The sequence below is a fragment of the Taeniopygia guttata genome, chromosome 5, assembly GCF_048771995.1.
Source record: "Taeniopygia guttata chromosome 5, bTaeGut7.mat, whole genome shotgun sequence".
NCBI lineage: Eukaryota > Metazoa > Chordata > Aves > Passeriformes > Estrildidae > Taeniopygia > Taeniopygia guttata.
In genome coordinates this window covers 7,508,905-7,531,169 of record NC_133030.1, presented here as the reverse complement: position 1 = coordinate 7,531,169, position 22,265 = coordinate 7,508,905, and positions in this window count along the sequence as shown.

Here is a 22,265-nt window from a genome sequence, read left to right as displayed (position 1 = left end):
TTTGGGCTCCGAGTCCTGTGGCCCTGAGCGGGCAGCTGAGTGCAAAAAATCGGAACATCGAAGGATAAGTCCCAGACAGGAGCTGCCCCCACCTCATACTTGTGCTACCCTGACAGTCCCAGGGGAGCCCTACAAACTGACATCAGGAACCTGGACTGGTGAGTTTTCTTTCCCAGGGAAAAGAGCCGATGTTTGGGCTCCGAGTCCTGTGGCCCTGAGCGGGCAGCTGAGTGCAAAAAATCCGAACATCGAAGGATAAGTCCCTGACAGGAGCTGCCCCCACCTCATACTTGTGCTGCCCTGACAGTCCAAAAAGAGCTCTACAAACTGACATCAGGACCTGGACTGGTGAGTTATCTTTCCCAGGGAAAAGAGCCGATGTTTGCGCTCCGAGTCCTGTGGCCCTGAGCCGGCAGCTGACTGCAAAAAATCCGAACATCGAAGGATAAGTCCCAGACAGGAGCTGGCCCCACCTCATACTTGTGCTGCCCTGAGAGTCCCAGGGGAGCCCTACAAACTGACATCAGGAACCTGGACTGGTGAGTTTTCTTTCCCAGGGAAAAGAGCCGATGTTTGCGCTCCGAGTCCTGTGGCCCTGAGCGGGCAGCTGAGTGCAAAAAATCCGAACATCGAAGGATAAGTCCCAGACAGGAGCTGCCCCCACCTCATACTTGTGCTGCCCTGACAGTCCAAAAAGAGCTCTACAAACTGACATCAGGAACCTGGACTGGTGAGTTTTCTTTCCCAGGGAAAAGAGCCGATGTTTGCGCTCCGAGTCCTGTGGCCCTGAGCGGGCAGCTGAGTGCAAAAAATCGGAACATCGAAGGATAAGTCCCAGACAGGAGCTGCCCCCACCTCATACTTGTGCTGCCCTGACAGTCCCAGGGGAGCCCTACAAACTGACATCAGGAACCTGGACTGGTGAGTTTTCTTTCCCAGGGAAAAGAGCCGATGTTTGCGCTCCGAGTCCTGTGGCCCTGAGCCGGCAGCTGACCGCACAAATTCCGAACATCGAAGGATAAGTCCCAGACAGGAGCTGCCCCCACCTCATACTTGTGCTGCCCTGACAGTCCCAGGGGAGCCCTACAAACTGACATCAGGAACCTGGACTGGTGAGTTTTCTTTCCCAGGGAAAAGAGCCGATGTTTGCGCTCCGAGTCCTGTGGCCGTGAGCAGGCAGCTGAGTGCAAAATATCCGAACATCGAAGGATAAGTCCCAGACAGAAGCTGCCCCCACCTCATACTTGTGCTGCCCTGAGAGTCCAAAAAGAGCTCTAGAAACTGACATCAGGAACCTGGACTGGTGAGTTTTTTTTCCCAGGGAAAAGAGCCGATGTTTTCGCTCCGAGTCCTGTGGCCCTGAGCCGGCAGCTGCCCGCACAAATTCCGAACATCGAAGGATAAGTCCCAGACAGGAGCTGCCCCCACCTCATACTTGTGCTGCCCTGAGAGTCCCAGGGGAGCCCTACAAACTGACATCAGGAACCTGGACTGGTGAGTTTTCTTTCCCAGGGAAAAGAGCCGATGTTTGCGCTCCGAGTCCTGTGGCCCTGAGCGGGCAGCTGAGTGCAAAAAATCCGAACATCGAAGGATAAGTCCCAGACAGGATCTGCCCCCACCTCATACTTGTGCTGCCCTGACAGTCCCAGGGGAGCCCTACAAACTGACATCAGGAACCTGGACTGGTGAGTTTTCTTTCCCAGGGAAAAGAGCCGATGTTTGCGCTCCGAGTCCTGTGGCCCTGAGCGGGCAGCTGACTGCAAAAATCCGAACATCGAAGGATAAGTCCCAGACAGGAGCTGCCCCCACCTCATACTCTTGCTGCCCTGACAGTCCCAGGGGAGCCCTACAAACTGACATCAGGAACCTGGACTGGTGAGTTTTCTTTCCCAGGGAAAAGAGCCGATGTTTGCGCTCCGAGTCCTGTGGCCCTGAGCGGGCAGCTGACTGCAAAAATCCGAACATCGAAGGATAAGTCCCAGACAGGAGCTGCCCCCACCTCATACTCTTGCTGCCCTGACAGTCCCAGGGGAGCCCTACAAACTGACATCAGGAACCTGGACTGGTGAGTTTTCTTTCCCAGGGAAAAGAGCCGATGTTTGCGCTCTGAGTCCTGTGGCCCTGAGCGGGCAGCTGAGTGCAAAAAATCGGAACATAGAAGGATAAGTCCCAGACAGGAGCTGCCCCCACCTCATACTTGTGCTGCACTGACAGTCCAAAAAGAGCTCTACAAACTGACATCAGGAACCATGACTGGTGAGTTTTCTTTCCCAGGGAAAAGAGCCGATGTTTGCGCTCCGAGTCCTGTGGCCCTGAGCCGGCAGCTGACCGCAAAAAATCCGAACATCGAAGGATAAGTCCCAGACAGGAGCTGCCCCCACCTCATACTTGTGCTGCCCTGAGAGTCCAAAAAGAGCTCTACAAACTGACATCAGGAACCTGGACTGGTGAGTTTTCTTTCCCAGGGAAAAGAGCCGATGTTTGCGCTCCGAGTCCTGTGGCCCTGAGCCGGCAGCTGACTGCAAAAAATCCGAACATCGAAGGATAAGTCCCAGACAGGAGCTGCCCCCACCTCATACTTGTGCTGCCCTGAGAGTCCAAAAAGAGCTCTACAAACTGACATCAGGAACCTGGACTGGTGAGTTTTCTTTCCCAGGGAAAAGAGCCGATGTTTGCGCTCCGACTCCTGTGGCCCTGAGCGGGCAGCTGAGTGCAAAAAATCCGAACATCGAAGGATAAGTCCCAGACAGGATCTGCCCCCACCTCATACTTGTGCTACCCTGACAGTCCCAGGGGAGCCCTACAAACTGACATCAGGAACCTGGACTGGTGAGTTTTCTTTCCCAGGGAAAAGAGCCGATGTTTGCGCTCCGACTCCTGTGGCCCTGAGCGGGCAGCTGAGTGCAAAAAATCGGAACATCGAAGGATAAGTCCCAGACAGGAGCTGCCCCCACCTCATACTTGTGCTGCCCTGAGAGTCCAAAAAGAGCTCTACAAACTGACATCAGGAACCTGGACTGGTGAGTTTTCTTTCCCAGGGAAAAGAGCCGATGTTTTCGCTCCGAGTCCTGTGGCCCTGAGCGGGCAGCTGAGTGCAAAAAATCCGAACATCGAAGGATAAGTCCCAGACAGGAGCTGCCCCCACCTCATACTTGTGCTGCCCTGACAGTCCAAAAAGAGCTCTACAAACTGACATCAGGACCTGGACTGGTGAGTTTTTTTTCCCAGGGAAAAGAGCCGATGTTTGCGCTCCGAGTCCTGTGGCCCTGAGCGGGCAGCTGACTGCAAAAAATCGGAACATCGAAGGATAAGTCCCAGACAGGAGCTGCCCCCACCTCATACTTGTGCTGCCCTGAGAGTCCCAGGGGAGCCCTACAAACTGACATCAGGAACCTGGACTGGTGAGTTTTCTTTCCCAGGGAAAAGAGCCGATGTTTGCGCTCCGAGTCCTGTGGCCCTGAGCCGGCAGCTGAGTGCAAAAAATCCGAACATCGAAGGATAAGTCCCAGACAGGATCTGCCCCCACCTCATACTTTTGCTGCCCTGACAGTCCCAGGGGAGCCCTACAAACTGACATCAGGAACCTGGACTGGTGAGTTTTCTTTCCCAGGGAAAAGAGACGATGTTTGCGCTCCGAGTCCTGTGGCCCTGAGCCGGCAGCTGAGTGCAAAAAATCCGAACATCGAAGGATAAGTCCCAGACAGGAGCTGCCCCCACCTCATACTTGTGCTGCCCTGAGAGTCCAAAAAGAGCTCTACAAACTGACATCAGGAACCTGGACTGGTGAGTTTTCTTTCCCAGGGAAAAGAGCCGATGTTTGCGCTCCGAGTCCTGTGGCCCTGAGCCGGAAGCTGAGTGCAAAAAATCCGAACATCGAAGGATAAGTCCCAGACAGGAGCTGCCCCCACCTCATACTTGTGCTGCCCTGACAGTCCAAAAAGAGCTCTACAAACTGACATCAGGAACCATGACTGGTGAGTTTTCTTTCCCAGGGAAAAGAGCCGATGTTTGCGCTCCGAGTCCTGTGGCCCTGAGACGGCAGCTGAGTGCAAAAAATCCGAACATCGAAGGATAAGTCCCAGACAGGAGCTGCCCCCACCTCATACTTGTGCTGCCCTGACAGTCCAAAAAGAGCTCTACAAACTGACATCAGGAACCTGGACTGGTGAGTTTTCTTTCCCAGGGAAAAGAGCCGATGTTTGCGCTCCGAGTCCTGTGGCCCTGAGCCGGCAGCTGAGTGCAAAAAATCCGAACATCGAAGGATAAGTCCCAGACAGGAGCTGCCCCCACCTCATACTTGTGCTGCCCTGACAGTCCCAGGGGAGCCCTACAAACTGACATCAGGAACCTGGACTGGTGAGTTTTCTTTCCCAGGGAAAAGAGCCGATGTTTGCGCTCCGAGTCCTGTGGCCCTGAGCGGGCAGCTGAGTGCAAAAAATCGGAACATCGAAGGATAAGTCCCAGACAGGATCTGCCCCCACCTCATACTTGTGCTGCCCTGACAGTCCAAAAAGAGCTCTACAAACTGACATCAGGACCTGGACTGGTGAGTTTTCTTTCCCAGGGAAAAGAGCCGATGTTTGCGCTCCGAGTCCTGTGGCCCTGAGCCGGCAGCTGACTGCAAAAAATCCGAACATCGAAGGATAAGTCCCAGACAGGAGCTGGCCCCACCTCATACTTGTGCTGCCCTGAGAGTCCCAGGGGAGCCCTACAAACTGACATCAGGAACCTGGACTGGTGAGTTTTCTTTCCCAGGGAAAAGAGCCGATGTTTGCGCTCCGAGTCCTGTGGCCCTGAGCGGGCAGCTGAGTGCAAAAAATCCGAACATCGAAGGATAATTCCCAGACAGGATCTGCCCCCACCTCATACTTGTGCTGCCCTGACAGTCCAAAAAGAGCTCTACAAACTGACATCAGGACCTGGACTGGTGAGTTTTCTTTCCCAGGGAAAAGAGCCGATGTTTGCGCTCTGATTCCTGTGGCCCTGAGCCGGCAGCTGACTGCAAAAAATCGGAACATCGAAGGATAAGTCCCAGACAGGAGCTGGCCCCACCTCATACTTGTGCTGCCCTGAGAGTCCCAGGGGAGCCCTACAAACTGACATCAGGAACCTGGACTGGTGAGTTTTCTTTCCCAGGGAAAAGAGCCGATGTTTGCGCTCCGAGTCCTGTGGCCCTGAGCGGGCAGCTGAGTGCAAAAAATCCGAACATCGAAGGATAAGTCCCAGACAGGAGCGGCCCCCACCTCATACTTGTGCTGCCCTGAGAGTCCAAAAAGAGCTCTACAAAATGACATCAGGAACCTGGACTGGTGAGTTTTATTTCCCAGGGAAAAGAGCCGATGTTTGCGCTCCGAGTCCTGTGGCCCTGAGCGGGCAGCTGAGTGCAAAAAATCCGAACATCGAAGGATAAGTCCCAGACAGGAGCTGCCCCCACCTCATACTTGTGCTACCCTGACAGTTCCAGGGGAGCCCTACAAACTGACATCAGGAACCTGGACTGGTGAGTTTTCTTTCCCAGGGAAAAGAGCCGATGTTTTCGCTCCGAGTCCTGTGGCCCTGAGCCGGCAGCTGCCCGCACAAATTCCGAACATCAAAGGATAAGTCCCAGACAGGAGCTGCCCCCACCTCATACTTGTGCTGCCCTGACAGTCCCAGGGGAGCCCTACAAACTGACATCAGGAACCTGGACTGGTGAGTTTTCTTTCCCAGGGAAAAGAGCCGATGTTTGCGCTCCGAGTCCTGTGGCCCTGAGCCGTCAGCTGACTGCAAAAAATCGGAACATCGAAGTATAAGTCCCAGACAGGAGCTGCCCCCACCTCATACTTGTGCTGCTCTGAGAGTCCTAAATGAGCTCTACAAACTGACATCAGGACCTGGACTGGTGAGTTTTTTTTCCCAGGGAACAGAGCCGATGTTTGCGCTCCGAGTCCTGTGGCCCTGAGCGGGCAGCTGAGTGCAAAAAATCGGAACATCGAAGGATAAGTCCCAGACAGGAGCTGCCCCCACCTCATACTTGTGCTGCCCTGAGAGTCCCAGGGGAGCCCTACAAACTGACATCAGGAACCTGGACTGGTGAGTTTTCTTTCCCAGGGGATAGAGCCGATGTTTGCGTTCCGAGTCCTGTGGCCCTGAGCCGGCAGCTAACTGCAAAAAATCGGAACATCGAAGGATAAGTCCCAGACAGGAGCTGCCCCCACCTCATACTTGTGCTGCCCTGAGAGTCCCAGGGGAGCCCTACAAACTGACATCAGGAACCTGGACTGGTGAGTTTTCTTTCCCAGGGAAAAGAGCCGATGTTTGAGCTCCGAGTCCTGTGGCCCTGAGCGGGCAGCTGACTGCAAAAATCCGAACATCGAAGGATAAGTCCCAGACAGGAGCTGCCCCCACCTCATACTTGTGCTGCCCTGACAGTCTCAGGGGAGCCCTACAAACTGACATCAGGAACCTGGACTGGTGAGTTTTCTTTCCCAGGGAAAAGAGCCGATGTTTGCGCTCCGAGTCCTGTGGCCCTGAGCGGGCAGCTGACCGCAAAAAATCCGAACATCGAAGGATAAGTCCCAGACAGGAGCTGCTCCCACCTCATACTTGTGCTGCCCTGACAGTCCCAGGGGAGCCCTACAAACTGACATCAGGAACCTGGACTGGTGAGTTTTCTTTCCCAGGGAAAAGAGCCGATGTTTGCGCTCCGACTCCTGTGGCCCTGAGCGGGCAGCTGACTGCAAAAATCCGAACATCGAAGGATAAGTCCCAGACAGGAGCTGCCCCCACCTCATACCTGTGCTGCCCTGACAGTCCCAGGGGAGCCCTACAAACTGACATCAGGAACCTGGACTGGTGAGTTTTCTTTCCCAGGGAAAAGAGCCGATGTTTGCGCTCCGAGTCCTGTGGCCCTGAGCATGCAGCTGACTGAAAAAATCCGAACATCGAAGGATAAGTCCCAGACAGGAGCTGCCCCCACCTCATACTTGTGTTGCCCTGAGAGTTCCAGGGGAGCCCTAAAAACTGACATCAGGAACCTGGACTGGTGAGTTTTCCTTCCCAGGGAAAAGAGCCGATGTTTGCGCTCCGAGTCCTGTGGCCCTGAGCGGGCAGCTGAGTGCAAAAAATCGGAACATCGAAGGATAAGTCCCAGACAGGATCTGCCCCCACCTCATACTTGTGCTACCCTGACAGTCCCAGGGGAGCCCTACAAATTGACATCAGGAACCTGGACTGGTGAGTTTTCTTTCCCAGGGAAAAGAGCCGATGTTTGCGCTCCGACTCCTGTGGCCCTGAGCGGGCAGCTGAGTGCAAAAAATCGGAACATCGAAGGATAAGTCCCAGACAGGAGCTGCCCCCACCTCATACTTGTACTGCCCTGAGAGTCCAAAAAGAGCTCTACAAACTGACATCAGGAACCATGACTGGTGAGTTTTCTTTCCCAGGGAAAAGAGCCGATGTTTGCGCTCCGAGTCCTGTGGCCCTGAGCGGGCAGCTGAGTGCAAAAAATCCGAACATCGAAGGATAAGTCCCAGACAGGAGCTGCCCCCACCTCTTACTTGTGCTGCCCTGAGAGTCCCAGGGGAGCCCTACAAACTGACATCAGGAACCTGGACTGGTGAGTTTTCTTTCCCAGGGAAAAGAGCCGATGTTTGCGCTCCGAGTCCTGTGGCCCTGAGCGGGCAGCTGAGTGCAAAAAATCCGAACATCGAAGGATAAGTCCCAGACAGGATCTGCCCCCACCTCATACATTTGCTGCCCTGACAGTCCCAGGGGAGCCCTACAAACTGACATCAGGGACCTGGACTGGTGAGTTTTCTTTCCCAGGGAAAAGAGACGATGTTTGCGCTCCGAGTCCTGTGGCCCTGAGCCGGCAGCTGAGTGCAAAAAATCGGAACATCGAAGGATAAGTCCCAGACAGGAGCTGCCCCCACCTCATACTTGTGCTGCCCTGAGAGTCCAAAAAGAGCTCTACAAACTGACATCAGGAACCTGGACTGGTGAGTTTTCTTTCCCAGGGAAAAGAGCCGATGTTTGCGCTCCGAGTCCTGTGGCCCTGATCCGGCAGCTGAGTGCAAAAAATCGGAACATCGAAGGATAAGTCCCAGACAGGAGCTGCCCCCACCTCATACTTGTTCTGCCCTGAGAGTCCAAAAAGAGCTCTACAAACTGACATCAGGAACCTGGACTGGTGAGTTTTCTTTCCCAGGGAAAAGAGCCGATGTTTGCGCTCCGAGTCCTGTGGCCCTGAGCGGGCAGCTGACTGCAAAAAATCCGAACATCGAAGTATAAGTCCCAGACAGGAGCTGCCCCCACCTCATACTTGTGCTGCCCTGAGAGTCCCAGGGGAGCCCTACAAACTGACATCAGGAACCTGGACTGGTGAGTTTTCTTTCCCAGGGAAAAGAGCCGAAGTTTGCGCTCCGAGTCCTGTGGCCCTGAGCCGTCAGCTGACTGCAAAAAATCGGAACATCGAAGGATAAGTCCCAGACAGGAGCTGCCCCCGCCTCATACTTGTGCCGCTCTGAGAGTCCAAAAAGAGCTCTACAAACTGACATCAGGAACCTGGACTGGTGAGTTTTCTTTCCCAGGGAAAAGAGCCGATGTTTGCGCTCCGAGTCCTGTGGCCCTGAGCCGGCAGCTTACTGCAAAAAATCCGAACATCGAAGTATAAGTCCCAGACAGGAGCTGCCCCCACCTCATACTTGTGCTGCCCTGACAGTCCCAGGGAAGCCCTACAAACTGACATCAGGAACCTGGACTGGTGAGTTTTCTTTCCCAGGGAAAAGAGCCGATGTTTGCGCTCCGAGTCCTGTGGCCCTGAGCGGGCAGCTGAGTGCAAAAAATCGGAACATCGAAGGATAAGTCCCAGACATGAGCTGCCCCCACCTCATACTTGTGCTACCCTGACAGTTCCAGGGGAGCCCTACAAACTGACATCAGGAACCTGGACTGGTGAGTTTTTTTTCCCAGGGAAAAGAGCCGATGTTTTCGCTCAGAGTCCTGTGGCCCTGAGCCGGCTGCTGCCCGCACAAATTCCGAACATCGAAGGATAAGTCCCAGACAGGAGCTGCCCCCACCTCATACTTGTGCTGCCCTGAGAGTCCCAGGGGAGCCCTACAAACTGACATCAGGAACCTGGACTGGTGAGTTTTGTTTCCCAGGGAAAAGAGCCGATGTTTGCGCTCCGAGTCCTGTGGCCCTGAGCGGGCAGCTGACTGCAAAAAATCCGAACATCGAAGTATAAGTCCCAGACAGGAGCTGCCCCCACCTCATACTCTTGCTGCCCTGACAGTCCCAGGGGAGCCCTACAAACTGACATCAGGAACCTGGACTGGTGAGTTTTCTTTCCCAGGGAAAAGAGCCGATGTTTGCGCTCTGAGTCCTGTGGCCCTGAGCGGGCAGCTGAGTGCAAAAAATCGGAACATAGAAGGATAAGTCCCAGACAGGAGCTGCCCCCACCTCATACTTGTGCTGCACTGACAGTCCAAAAAGAGCTCTACAAACTGACATCAGGAACCATGACTGGTGAGTTTTCTTTCCCAGGGAAAAGAGCCGATGTTTGCGCTCCGAGTCCTGTGGCCCTGAGCCGGCAGCTGACCGCAAAAAATCCGAACATCGAAGGATAAGTCCCAGACAGGAGCTGCCCCCACCTCATACTTGTGCTGCCCTGAGAGTCCAAAAAGAGCTCTACAAACTGACATCAGGAACCTGGACTGGTGAGTTTTCTTTCCCAGGGAAAAGAGCCGATGTTTGCGCTCCGAGTCCTGTGGCCCTGAGCCGGCAGCTGACTGCAAAAAATCCGAACATCGAAGGATAAGTCCCAGACAGGAGCTGCCCCCACCTCATACTTGTGCTGCCCTGAGAGTCCAAAAAGAGCTCTACAAACTGACATCAGGAACCTGGACTGGTGAGTTTTCTTTCCCAGGGAAAAGAGCCGATGTTTGCGCTCCGACTCCTGTGGCCCTGAGCGGGCAGCTGAGTGCAAAAAATCCGAACATCGAAGGATAAGTCCCAGACAGGATCTGCCCCCACCTCATACTTGTGCTACCCTGACAGTCCCAGGGGAGCCCTACAAACTGACATCAGGAACCTGGACTGGTGAGTTTTCTTTCCCAGGGAAAAGAGCCGATGTTTGCGCTCCGACTCCTCTGGCCCTGAGCGGGCAGCTGAGTGCAAAAAATCGGAACATCGAAGGATAAGTCCCAGACAGGAGCTGCCCCCACCTCATACTTGTGCTGCCCTGAGAGTCCAAAAAGAGCTCTACAAACTGACATCAGGAACCTGGACTGGTGAGTTTTCTTTCCCAGGGAAAAGAGCCGATGTTTTCGCTCCGAGTCCTGTGGCCCTGAGCGGGCAGCTGAGTGCAAAAAATCCGAACATCGAAGGATAAGTCCCAGACAGGAGCTGCCCCCACCTCATACTTGTGCTGCCCTGACAGTCCAAAAAGAGCTCTACAAACTGACATCAGGACCTGGACTGGTGAGTTTTTTTTCCCAGGGAAAAGAGCCGATGTTTGCGCTCCGAGTCCTGTGGCCCTGAGCGGGCAGCTGACTGCAAAAAATCGGAACATCGAAGGATAAGTCCCAGACAGGAGCTGCCCCCACCTCATACTTGTGCTGCCCTGAGAGTCCCAGGGGAGCCCTACAAACTGACATCAGGAACCTGGACTGGTGAGTTTTCTTTCCCAGGGAAAAGAGCCGATGTTTGCGCTCCGAGTCCTGTGGCCCTGAGCCGGCAGCTGAGTGCAAAAAATCCGAACATCGAAGGATAAGTCCCAGACAGGATCTGCCCCCACCTCATACTTTTGCTGCCCTGACAGTCCCAGGGGAGCCCTACAAACTGACATCAGGAACCTGGACTGGTGAGTTTTCTTTCCCAGGGAAAAGAGACGATGTTTGCGCTCCGAGTCCTGTGGCCCTGAGCCGGCAGCTGAGTGCAAAAAATCCGAACATCGAAGGATAAGTCCCAGACAGGAGCTGCCCCCACCTCATACTTGTGCTGCCCTGAGAGTCCAAAAAGAGCTCTACAAACTGACATCAGGAACCTGGACTGGTGAGTTTTCTTTCCCAGGGAAAAGAGCCGATGTTTGCGCTCCGAGTCCTGTGGCCCTGAGCCGGAAGCTGAGTGCAAAAAATCCGAACATCGAAGGATAAGTCCCAGACAGGAGCTGCCCCCACCTCATACTTGTGCTGCCCTGACAGTCCAAAAAGAGCTCTACAAACTGACATCAGGAACCATGACTGGTGAGTTTTCTTTCCCAGGGAAAAGAGCCGATGTTTGCGCTCCGAGTCCTGTGGCCCTGAGACGGCAGCTGAGTGCAAAAAATCCGAACATCGAAGGATAAGTCCCAGACAGGAGCTGCCCCCACCTCATACTTGTGCTGCCCTGACAGTCCAAAAAGAGCTCTACAAACTGACATCAGGAACCTGGACTGGTGAGTTTTCTTTCCCAGGGAAAAGAGCCGATGTTTGCGCTCCGAGTCCTGTGGCCCTGAGCCGGCAGCTGAGTGCAAAAAATCCGAACATCGAAGGATAAGTCCCAGACAGGAGCTGCCCCCACCTCATACTTGTGCTGCCCTGACAGTCCCAGGGGAGCCCTACAAACTGACATCAGGAACCTGGACTGGTGAGTTTTCTTTCCCAGGGAAAAGAGCCGATGTTTGCGCTCCGAGTCCTGTGGCCCTGAGCGGGCAGCTGAGTGCAAAAAATCGGAACATCGAAGGATAAGTCCCAGACAGGATCTGCCCCCACCTCATACTTGTGCTGCCCTGACAGTCCAAAAAGAGCTCTACAAACTGACATCAGGACCTGGACTGGTGAGTTTTCTTTCCCAGGGAAAAGAGCCGATGTTTGCGCTCCGAGTCCTGTGGCCCTGAGCCGGCAGCTGACTGCAAAAAATCCGAACATCGAAGGATAAGTCCCAGACAGGAGCTGGCCCCACCTCATACTTGTGCTGCCCTGAGAGTCCCAGGGGAGCCCTACAAACTGACATCAGGAACCTGGACTGGTGAGTTTTCTTTCCCAGGGAAAAGAGCCGATGTTTGCGCTCCGAGTCCTGTGGCCCTGAGCGGGCAGCTGAGTGCAAAAAATCCGAACATCGAAGGATAATTCCCAGACAGGATCTGCCCCCACCTCATACTTGTGCTGCCCTGACAGTCCAAAAAGAGCTCTACAAACTGACATCAGGACCTGGACTGGTGAGTTTTCTTTCCCAGGGAAAAGAGCCGATGTTTGCGCTCCGATTCCTGTGGCCCTGAGCCGGCAGCTGACTGCAAAAAATCGGAACATCGAAGGATAAGTCCCAGACAGGAGCTGGCCCCACCTCATACTTGTGCTGCCCTGAGAGTCCCAGGGGAGCCCTACAAACTGACATCAGGAACCTGGACTGGTGAGTTTTCTTTCCCAGGGAAAAGAGCCGATGTTTGCGCTCCGAGTCCTGTGGCCCTGAGCGGGCAGCTGAGTGCAAAAAATCCGAACATCGAAGGATAAGTCCCAGACAGGAGCGGCCCCCACCTCATACTTGTGCTGCCCTGAGAGTCCAAAAAGAGCTCTACAAAATGACATCAGGAACCTGGACTGGTGAGTTTTATTTCCCAGGGAAAAGAGCCGATGTTTGCGCTCCGAGTCCTGTGGCCCTGAGCGGGCAGCTGAGTGCAAAAAATCCGAACATCGAAGGATAAGTCCCAGACAGGAGCTGCCCCCACCTCATACTTGTGCTACCCTGACAGTTCCAGGGGAGCCCTACAAACTGACATCAGGAACCTGGACTGGTGAGTTTTCTTTCCCAGGGAAAAGAGCCGATGTTTTCGCTCCGAGTCCTGTGGCCCTGAGCCGGCAGCTGCCCGCACAAATTCCGAACATCAAAGGATAAGTCCCAGACAGGAGCTGCCCCCACCTCATACTTGTGCTGCCCTGACAGTCCCAGGGGAGCCCTACAAACTGACATCAGGAACCTGGACTGGTGAGTTTTCTTTCCCAGGGAAAAGAGCCGATGTTTGCGCTCCGAGTCCTGTGGCCCTGAGCCGTCAGCTGACTGCAAAAAATCGGAACATCGAAGTATAAGTCCCAGACAGGAGCTGCCCCCACCTCATACTTGTGCTGCTCTGAGAGTCCTAAATGAGCTCTACAAACTGACATCAGGACCTGGACTGGTGAGTTTTTTTTCCCAGGGAACAGAGCCGATGTTTGCGCTCCGAGTCCTGTGGCCCTGAGCGGGCAGCTGAGTGCAAAAAATCGGAACATCGAAGGATAAGTCCCAGACAGGAGCTGCCCCCACCTCATACTTGTGCTGCCCTGAGAGTCCCAGGGGAGCCCTACAAACTGACATCAGGAACCTGGACTGGTGAGTTTTCTTTCCCAGGGGATAGAGCCGATGTTTGCGTTCCGAGTCCTGTGGCCCTGAGCCGGCAGCTAACTGCAAAAAATCGGAACATCGAAGGATAAGTCCCAGACAGGAGCTGCCCCCACCTCATACTTGTGCTGCCCTGAGAGTCCCAGGGGAGCCCTACAAACTGACATCAGGAACCTGGACTGGTGAGTTTTCTTTCCCAGGGAAAAGAGCCGATGTTTGAGCTCCGAGTCCTGTGGCCCTGAGCGGGCAGCTGACTGCAAAAATCCGAACATCGAAGGATAAGTCCCAGACAGGAGCTGCCCCCACCTCATACTTGTGCTGCCCTGACAGTCTCAGGGGAGCCCTACAAACTGACATCAGGAACCTGGACTGGTGAGTTTTCTTTCCCAGGGAAAAGAGCCGATGTTTGCGCTCCGAGTCCTGTGGCCCTGAGCGGGCAGCTGACCGCAAAAAATCCGAACATCGAAGGATAAGTCCCAGACAGGAGCTGCTCCCACCTCATACTTGTGCTGCCCTGACAGTCCCAGGGGAGCCCTACAAACTGACATCAGGAACCTGGACTGGTGAGTTTTCTTTCCCAGGGAAAAGAGCCGATGTTTGCGCTCCGACTCCTGTGGCCCTGAGCGGGCAGCTGACTGCAAAAATCCGAACATCGAAGGATAAGTCCCAGACAGGAGCTGCCCCCACCTCATACCTGTGCTGCCCTGACAGTCCCAGGGGAGCCCTACAAACTGACATCAGGAACCTGGACTGGTGAGTTTTCTTTCCCAGGGAAAAGAGCCGATGTTTGCGCTCCGAGTCCTGTGGCCCTGAGCATGCAGCTGACTGAAAAAATCCGAACATCGAAGGATAAGTCCCAGACAGGAGCTGCCCCCACCTCATACTTGTGTTGCCCTGAGAGTTCCAGGGGAGCCCTAAAAACTGACATCAGGAACCTGGACTGGTGAGTTTTCCTTCCCAGGGAAAAGAGCCGATGTTTGCGCTCCGAGTCCTGTGGCCCTGAGCGGGCAGCTGAGTGCAAAAAATCGGAACATCGAAGGATAAGTCCCAGACAGGATCTGCCCCCACCTCATACTTGTGCTACCCTGACAGTCCCAGGGGAGCCCTACAAATTGACATCAGGAACCTGGACTGGTGAGTTTTCTTTCCCAGGGAAAAGAGCCGATGTTTGCGCTCCGACTCCTGTGGCCCTGAGCGGGCAGCTGAGTGCAAAAAATCGGAACATCGAAGGATAAGTCCCAGACAGGAGCTGCCCCCACCTCATACTTGTACTGCCCTGAGAGTCCAAAAAGAGCTCTACAAACTGACATCAGGAACCATGACTGGTGAGTTTTCTTTCCCAGGGAAAAGAGCCGATGTTTGCGCTCCGAGTCCTGTGGCCCTGAGCGGGCAGCTGAGTGCAAAAAATCCGAACATCGAAGGATAAGTCCCAGACAGGAGCTGCCCCCACCTCTTACTTGTGCTGCCCTGAGAGTCCCAGGGGAGCCCTACAAACTGACATCAGGAACCTGGACTGGTGAGTTTTCTTTCCCAGGGAAAAGAGCCGATGTTTGCGCTCCGAGTCCTGTGGCCCTGAGCGGGCAGCTGAGTGCAAAAAATCCGAACATCGAAGGATAAGTCCCAGACAGGATCTGCCCCCACCTCATACATTTGCTGCCCTGACAGTCCCAGGGGAGCCCTACAAACTGACATCAGGGACCTGGACTGGTGAGTTTTCTTTCCCAGGGAAAAGAGACGATGTTTGCGCTCCGAGTCCTGTGGCCCTGAGCCGGCAGCTGAGTGCAAAAAATCGGAACATCGAAGGATAAGTCCCAGACAGGAGCTGCCCCCACCTCATACTTGTGCTGCCCTGAGAGTCCAAAAAGAGCTCTACAAACTGACATCAGGAACCTGGACTGGTGAGTTTTCTTTCCCAGGGAAAAGAGCCGATGTTTGCGCTCCGAGTCCTGTGGCCCTGATCCGGCAGCTGAGTGCAAAAAATCGGAACATCGAAGGATAAGTCCCAGACAGGAGCTGCCCCCACCTCATACTTGTTCTGCCCTGAGAGTCCAAAAAGAGCTCTACAAACTGACATCAGGAACCTGGACTGGTGAGTTTTCTTTCCCAGGGAAAAGAGCCGATGTTTGCGCTCCGAGTCCTGTGGCCCTGAGCGGGCAGCTGACTGCAAAAAATCCGAACATCGAAGTATAAGTCCCAGACAGGAGCTGCCCCCACCTCATACTTGTGCTGCCCTGAGAGTCCCAGGGGAGCCCTACAAACTGACATCAGGAACCTGGACTGGTGAGTTTTCTTTCCCAGGGAAAAGAGCCGAAGTTTGCGCTCCGAGTCCTGTGGCCCTGAGCCGTCAGCTGACTGCAAAAAATCGGAACATCGAAGGATAAGTCCCAGACAGGAGCTGCCCCCGCCTCATACTTGTGCCGCTCTGAGAGTCCAAAAAGAGCTCTACAAACTGACATCAGGAACCTGGACTGGTGAGTTTTCTTTCCCAGGGAAAAGAGCCGATGTTTGCGCTCCGAGTCCTGTGGCCCTGAGCCGGCAGCTTACTGCAAAAAATCCGAACATCGAAGTATAAGTCCCAGACAGGAGCTGCCCCCACCTCATACTTGTGCTGCCCTGACAGTCCCAGGGAAGCCCTACAAACTGACATCAGGAACCTGGACTGGTGAGTTTTCTTTCCCAGGGAAAAGAGCCGATGTTTGCGCTCCGAGTCCTGTGGCCCTGAGCGGGCAGCTGAGTGCAAAAAATCGGAACATCGAAGGATAAGTCCCAGACATGAGCTGCCCCCACCTCATACTTGTGCTACCCTGACAGTTCCAGGGGAGCCCTACAAACTGACATCAGGAACCTGGACTGGTGAGTTTTTTTTCCCAGGGAAAAGAGCCGATGTTTTCGCTCAGAGTCCTGTGGCCCTGAGCCGGCTGCTGCCCGCACAAATTCCGAACATCGAAGGATAAGTCCCAGACAGGAGCTGCCCCCACCTCATACTTGTGCTGCCCTGAGAGTCCCAGGGGAGCCCTACAAACTGACATCAGGAACCTGGACTGGTGAGTTTTGTTTCCCAGGGAAAAGAGCCGATGTTTGCGCTCCGAGTCCTGTGGCCCTGAGCCGGCAGCTGACTGCAAAAAATCCGAACATCGAAGTATAAGTCCCAGACAGGAGCTGCCCCCACCTCATACTTGTGCTGCCCTGACAGTCCCAGGGGAGCCCTACAAACTGACATCAGGAACCTGGACTGGTGAGTTTTTTTACCCAGGGAAAAGAGCCGATGTTTGCGCTCCGAGTCCTGTGGCCCTGAGCCGGCAGCTGACTGCAAAAAATCGGAACATCGAAGGATAAGTCCCAGACAGGAGCTGCCCCCACCTCATACTTGTGCTGCCCTGAGAGTTCCAGGGGAGCCCTACAAACTGACATCAGGAACCTGGACTGGTGAGTTTTCTTTCCCAGGGAAAAGAGCCGATGTTTGCGCTCCGAGTCCTGTGGCCCTGAGCGGGCAGCTGACTGCAAAAAATCCGAACATCGAAGTATAAGTCCCAGACAGGAGCTGCCCCCACCTCATACTTGTGCTGCCCTGAGAGTCCAAAAAGAGCTCTACAAACTGAAATCAGGAACCTGGACTGGTGAGTTTTCTTTCCCAGGGAAAAGAGCCAATGTTTGCGCTCCGAGTCCTGTGGCCCTGAACCGTCAGCTGACTGCAAAAAATAGGAACATCGAAGGATAAGTCCCAGACAGGAGCTGCCCCCACCTCATACTTGTGCTGCTCTGAGAGTCCTAAAAGAGCTCTACAAACTGACATCAGGACCTGGACTGGTGAGTTTTTTTTCCCAGGGAAAAGAGCCGATGTTTGCGCTCCGAGTCCTGTGGCCCTGAGCGGGCAGCTGACTGCAAAAAATCGGAACATCGAAGGATAAGTCCCAGACAGGAGCTGCCCCCACCTCATACTTGTGCTGCCCTGACAGTCCCAGGGGAGCCCTACAAACTGACATCAGGAACCTGGACTGGTGAGTTTTCTTTCCCAGGGAAAAGAGCCGATGTTTGCGCTCCGAGTCCTGTGGCCCTGAGCCGTCAGCTGACTGCAAAAAATCGGAACATCGAAGGATAAGTCCCAGACAGGAGCTGCCCCCGCCTCATACTTGTGCTGCTCTGAGAGTCCAAAAAGAGCTCTACAAACTGACATCAGGAACCTGGACTGGTGAGTTTTCTTTCCCAGGGAAAAGAGCCGATGTTTGCGCTCCGAGTCCTGTGGCCCTGAGCGGGCAGCTGAGTGCAAAAAATCCGAACATCAAAGGATAAGTCCCAGACAGGAGCTGCCCCCACCTCATACTTGTGCTGCCCTGACAGTCCAAAAAGAGCTCTACAAACTGACATCAGGACCTGGACTGGTGAGTTTTCTTTCCCAGGGAAAAGAGCCGATGTTTGCGCTCCGAGTCCTGTGGCCCTGAGCCGGCAGCTGAGTGCAAAAAATCGGAACATCGAAGGATAAGTCCCAGACAGGAGCTGCCCCCACCTCATACTTGTGCTGCCCTGAGAGTTCCAGGGGAGCCCTACAAACTGACATCAGGAACCTGGACTGGTGAGTTTTTTTTCCCAGGGAAAAGAGCCGATGTTTGCGCTCCGAGTCCTGTGGCCCTGAGCCGGCAGCTGAACGCACAAATTCCGAACATCGAAGGATAAGTCCCAGACAGGAGCTGCCCCCACCTCATACTTGTGCTGCCCTGACAGTCCCAGGGGAGCCCTACAAACTGACATCAGGAACCTGGACTGGTGAGTTTTCTTTCCCAGGGAAAAGAGCCGATGTTTGCGCTCCGAGTCCTGTGGCCGTGAGCGGGCAGCTGAGTGCAAAAAATCCGAACATCGAAGGATAAGTCCCAGACAGGAGCTGCCCCCACCTCATACTTGTGCTGCCCTGAGAGTCCAAAAAGAGCTCTACAAACTGACATCAGGAACCTGGACTGGTGAGTTTTCTTTCCCAGGGAAAAGAGCCGATGTTTGCGCTCCGAGTCCTGTGGCCCTGAGCCGTCAGCTGACTGCAAAAAATCGGAACATCGAAGGATAAGTCCCAGACAGGAGCTGCCCCCGCCTCATACTTGTGCTGCTCTGAGAGTCCAAAAAGAGCTCTACAAACTGACATCAGGAACCTGGACTGGTGAGTTTTCTTTCCCAGGGAAAAGAGCCGATGTTTGCGCTCCGAGTCCTGTGGCCCTGAGCCGGCAGCTGACTGCAAAAAATCCGAACATCGAAGTATAAGTCCCAGACAGGAGCTGCCCCCACCTCATACTTGTGCTGCCCTGACAGTCCCAGGGAAGCCCTACAAACTGACATCAGGAACCTGGACTGGTGAGTTTTCTTTCCCAGGGAAAAGAGCCGATGTTTGCGCTCCGAGTCCTGTGGCCCTGAGCGGGCAGCTGAGTGCAAAAAATCGGAACATCGAAGGATAAGTCCCAGACAGGAGCTGCCCCCACCTCATACTTGTGCTACCCTGACAGTTCCAGGGGAGCCCTACAAACTGACATCAGGAACCTGGACTGGTGAGTTTTTTTTCCCAGGGAAAAGAGCCGATGTTTTCGCTCCGAGTCCTGTGGCCCTGAGCCGGCTGCTGCCCGCACAAATTCCGAACATCGAAGGATAAGTCCCAGACAGGAGCTGCCCCCACCTCATACTTGTGCTGCCCTGAGAGTCCCAGGGGAGCCCTACAAACTGACATCAGGAACCTGGACTGGTGAGTTTTCTTTCCCAGGGAAAAGAGCCGATGTTTGCGCTCCGAGTCCTGTGGCCCTGAGCGGGCAGCTGAGTGCAAAAAATCGGAACATCGAAGGATAAGTCCCAGACAGGAGCTGCCCCCACCTCATACTTGTGCTGCCCTGACAGTCCCAGGGGAGCCCTACAAACTGACATCAGGAACCTGGACTGGTGAGTTTTCTTTCCCAGGGAAAAGAGCCGATGTTTGCGCTCCGAGTCCTGTGGCCCTGAGCCGGCAGCTGACTGCAAAAAATCCGAACATCGAAGGATAAGTCCCAGACAGGAGCTGCCCCCACCTCATACTTGTGCTGCCCTGACAGTCCCAGGGGAGCCCTACAAACTGACATCAGGAACCTGGACTGGTGAGTTTTCTTTCCATGGGGAAAAGAGCCGATGTTTGCGCTCCGAGTCCTGTGGCCCTGAGCCGGCAGCTGACTGCAAAAAATCCGAACATCGAAGTATAAGTCCCAGACAGGAGCTGCCCCCACCTCATACTTGTGCTGCCCTGACAGTCCCAGGGAAGCCCTACAAACTGACATCAGGAACCTGGACTGGTGAGTTTTCTTTCCCAGGGAAAAGAGCCGATGTTTGCGCTCCGAGTCCTGTGGCCCTGAGCGGGCAGCTGAGTGCAAAAAATCCGAACATCGAAGGATAAGTCCCAGACAGGAGCTGCCCCCACCTCATACTTGTGCTACCCTGACAGTTCCAGGGGAGCCCTACAAACTGACATCAGGGACCTGGACTGGTGAGTTTTTTTTCCCAGGGAAAAGAGCCGATGTTTTCGCTCCGAGTCCTGTGGCCCTGAGCCGGCTGCTGCCCGCACGAATTCCGAACATCGAAGGATAAGTCCCAGACAGGAGCTGCCCCCACCTCATACTTGTGCTGCCCTGAGAGTCCCAGGGGAGCCCTACAAACTGACATCAGGAACCTGGACTGGTGAGTTTTCTTTCCCAGGGAAAAGAGCCGATGTTTGCGCTCCGAGTCCTGTGGCCCTGAGCGGGCAGCTGAGTGCAAAAAATCCGAACATCGAAGGATAAGTCCCAGACAGGAGCTGCCCCCACCTCATACTTGTGCTGCCCTGACAGTCCCAGGGGAGCCCTACAAACTGACATCAGGAACCTGGACTGGTGAGTTTTTTTACCCAAGGAAAAGAGCCGATGTTTGCGCTCCGAGTCCTGTGGCCCTGAGCCAGCAGCTGAGTGCAAAAAATCGGAACATCGAAGGATAAGTCCCAGACAGGAGCTGCCCCAACCTCATACTTGTGCTGCCCTGAGAGTTCCAGGGGAGCCCTACAAACTGACATCAGGAACCTGGACTGGTGAGTTTTCTTTCCCAGGGAAAAGAGCCGATGTTTGCGCTCCGAGTCCTGTGGCCCTGAGCGGGCAGCTGACTGCAAAAAATCCGAACATCGAAGTATAAGTCCCAGACAGGAGCTGCCCCCACCTCATACTTGTGCTGCCCTGAGAGTCCAAAAAGAGCTCTACAAACTGACATCAGGAACCTGGACTGGTGAGTTTTCTTTCCCAGGGAAAAGAGCCAATGTTTGCGCTCCGAGTCCTGTGGCCCTGAACCGTCAGCTGACTGCAAAAAATAGGAACATCGAAGGATAAGTCCCAGACAGGAGCTGCCCCCACCTCATACTTGTGCTGCTCTGAGAGTCCTAAAAGAGCTCTACAAACTGACATCAGGACCTGGACTGGTGAGTTTTTTTTCCCAGGGAAAAGAGCCGATGTTTGCGCTCCGAGTCCTGTGGCCCTGAGCGGGCAGCTGACTGCAAAAAATCGGAACATCGAAGGATAAGTCCCAGACAGGAGCTGCCCCCACCTCATACTTGTGCTGCCCTGACAGTCCCAGGGGAGCCCTACAAACTGACATCAGGAACCTGGACTGGTGAGTTTTCTTTCCCAGGGAAAAGAGCCGATGTTTGCGCTCCGAGTCCTGTGGCCCTGAGCCGTCAGCTGACTGCAAAAAATCGGAACATCGAAGGATAAGTCCCAGACAGGAGCTGCCCCCGCCTCATACTTGTGCTGCTCTGAGAGTCCAAAAAGAGCTCTACAAACTGACATCAGGAACCTGGACTGGTGAGTTTTCTTTCCCAGGGAAAAGAGCCGATGTTTGCGCTCCGAGTCCTGTGGCCCTGAGCGGGCAGCTGAGTGCAAAAAATCCGAACATCAAAGGATAAGTCCCAGACAGGAGCTGCCCCCACCTCATACTTGTGCTGCCCTGACAGTCCAAAAAGAGCTCTACAAACTGACATCAGGACCTGGACTGGTGAGTTTTCTTTCCCAGGGAAAAGAGCCGATGTTTGCGCTCCGAGTCCTGTGGCCCTGAGCCGGCAGCTGAGTGCAAAAAATCGGAACATCGAAGGATAAGTCCCAGACAGGAGCTGCCCCCACCTCATACTTGTGCTGCCCTGAGAGTTCCAGGGGAGCCCTACAAACTGACATCAGGAACCTGGACTGGTGAGTTTTTTTTCCCAGGGAAAAGAGCCGATGTTTGCGCTCCGAGTCCTGTGGCCCTGAGCCGGCAGCTGAACGCACAAATTCCGAACATCGAAGGATAAGTCCCAGACAGGAGCTGCCCCCACCTCATACTTGTGCTGCCCTGACAGTCCCAGGGGAGCCCTACAAACTGACATCAGGAACCTGGACTGGTGAGTTTTCTTTCCCAGGGAAAAGAGCCGATGTTTGCGCCCCGAGTCCTGTGGCCCTGAGCGGGCAGCTGAGTGCAAAAAATCCGAACATCGAAGGATAAGTCCCAGACAGGAGCTGCCCCCACCTCATACTTGTGCTGCCCTGAGAGTCCAAAAAGAGCTCTACAAACTGACATCAGGAACCTGGACTGGTGAGTTTTCTTTCCCAGGGAAAAGAGCCGATGTTTGCGCTCCGAGTCCTGTGGCCCTGAGCCGGCAGCTGACTGCAAAAAATCCGAACATCGAAGGATAAGTCCCAGACAGGAGCTGCCCCCACCTCATACTTGTGCTGCCCTGACAGTCCCAGGGGAGCCCTACAAACTGACATCAGGAACCTGGACTGGTGAGTTTTCTTTCCATGGGGAAAAGAGCCGATGTTTGCGCTCCGAGTCCTGTGGCCCTGAGCCGGCAGCTGACTGCAAAAAATCCGAACATCGAAGTATAAGTCCCAGACAGGAGCTGCCCCCACCTCATACTTGTGCTGCCCTGACAGTCCCAGGGAAGC